The sequence below is a fragment of the Cimex lectularius genome, unplaced genomic scaffold (genome assembly GCF_000648675.2).
Source record: "Cimex lectularius strain Harlan isolate CLEC.00 unplaced genomic scaffold, Clec_2.1 scaffold42, whole genome shotgun sequence".
NCBI lineage: Eukaryota > Metazoa > Arthropoda > Insecta > Hemiptera > Cimicidae > Cimex > Cimex lectularius.
The window spans coordinates 1,980,848-1,983,026 of NW_019392754.1; the positions used below are offsets into that span (position 1 = coordinate 1,980,848).

The 2,179-nt window shown below is 37.6% G+C and overlaps 1 pseudogene; it reads right to left on the bottom strand.

The window, feature by feature from the left end:
• Positions 1-335: 335 nt before the first annotated feature.
• On the bottom strand, positions 336-1,952 carry LOC106673920 (annotated as a pseudogene).
• Between the last annotated feature and the right edge of the window lie 227 nt (positions 1,953-2,179).

Genomic DNA, 2,179 nt, shown 5'->3' on the forward strand with positions numbered 1-2,179 from the left:
TACCGCGGTCCCCGTCACAATAAGTTGCATGTCAAGAAAAACTTCTTCTGATGATACATTTTTAACGTATTGCGGATCTGTTAAGGTACAGGAAAGGAACCTTTTCTGCACCTTACCTATGCCGAAAAATGGATTCACTACGATAACAGCAGATGTTCAAGACATTGGTTTCACAAAGGAGAAGGAGCACCACATTTTCTAAAGCCTCTAACTGTTCTATTCTGAAGACTTCTCGCCTATCAACTACCATTTTTCCAGACACCTGGACAACGTTTAAAACATAAAAAAATTATTGATCAATTTATTGAGTTACAGAATTTTATTCAAATGGATATAGAGAAGTTCCATCATGTTGGAAAAAGTGTATGGAGGGTGATGTATGATTTTTTTTTAGTTTTACAATCTTAAACCTGCATTATTTTTTGAACAACCTTTTTTATTTTAAAACCAGATCCAAGTCATTTTTTAACGTATGCTATGTATTGAATGCATGGTGTTTGAAATTTGCTCAAGAATATAATTTATGACTAATTGTAATTACACCATGAAAGCACAGTACACTGACCTATAAAAAATGGAGAATTTTTGTGAGAATAATACATTGGTGTAAAATTTCGACCTCCTTATAAAACTTAGTATAAATTCGACTTTACACATGCTCAAAACATTTTTAGTTATTTTTGCACAAAACATGTGTTAAAAGAGAAACTAAGGAGCAATGCACATTCGCGACGGCTTTGTTTTATTCGGCACAAAATTTATTAAGTATATTTTTCGTCACGGTTCCAGGATTTGGAAGGAGCAGAGAAGCGAATCGTCGACGGACATGATGGCTGCTGCGTTATTAAATTCTCCGCAATAATTGGGGGCTGAAAATACCGTAACTAACTTTTTATCGGCGAAGAACTCGTAACCGTCCTCCACCACTTGGTGAGCTCTGCAAATAATGTCTAAGTCGTGTTTTTCCAGGAAGTCGTTGACAACGTCGGCGCCGAAAGTGTACGATATGCCACGGTCGTTTTTCCCCCATCCCGTGACGTTTTCGTCTGGATCCGACCATAGGAGGTCGCACATCAAGCCGTGATCAGGAATGGGCATCGGCCGTTTTAAGTTTCTTATCTGGGCCATGTTTACCAACGACGGGCTGAGGCCTCCGTGACAACAGAAAATTTTGCTGCTCACTATAGCCACCACCGGAAAACAGTTAAAACAGTCGGTGAAAATTTTCCACAACCTCACATTGTACCTGCGCACGCATTCGTCGAAAAAGCCGTAAACTCTGCTGATCGTTGCGCACTCGTGGTTTCCTCGAAGCAAGAAAAAGTTCTCCGGGTATTTAATTTTGTAAGCCAAAAGTAAACAAATCGTCTCTATAGATTGCTTACCCCTGTCGACGTAATCTCCCAGGAATAAATAATTGGACTCGGGCGGAAAGCCACAAGCTTCGAAGAGTCGAAGTAGATCGAAGTACTGTCCATGCGTGTCGCCACAGATTTTAAGAGGGGCTTTTAATTCCAGTAGATTCGGCTGTGAGAGAAATATATCCATCGATTTTGTGCAGAGTCCGATTATGTCGCTTTCATCCAAATTGATATATTTACCTGGTTTCAGGTGGCGAGCTTCCAAAAGACTGCTAATTATCTCATCGACGTTTAAATCGTCACGTCGAGACATCGTGTACTGCTTTTCCTTTTCTAGGCATACATATCACCTACGGATAAATCGAGTTGCTAACCGTGGAAGGATTCTGTTGACGTCTTGATACTAAAAACATACAAATTGTAACCGTGTACCATCCCCATTTAACTTTTTTTTGTTTCTGTAACCAATTAAATTAAATTTTGTATAAAAAATGCTGTGTAAACAATGACATCATGTGAGCAATTTTACATATGTAAAGCACGTTGAAATTAAAAGTAGAATAAAAATTGGGAAATTGCACTTAAGATTATTTAAAAAATGAAATAAGAAATAACCATATCAAGTACGATTTTCACTCTGTATAAAACTTCCAAAAAATAAATAAAAAATGTCATCATGTTACGAGTTAGTATTCAATTAAATAGAGGTCCTAATAAACGTTATAAATATCAAATTCACTAGATTTCGTGGCTCGCTTGACAATTAATACCTAATGGCAAAAAGGAGGGAAAATTCAAAAGGTGAGATTGAGATCGGA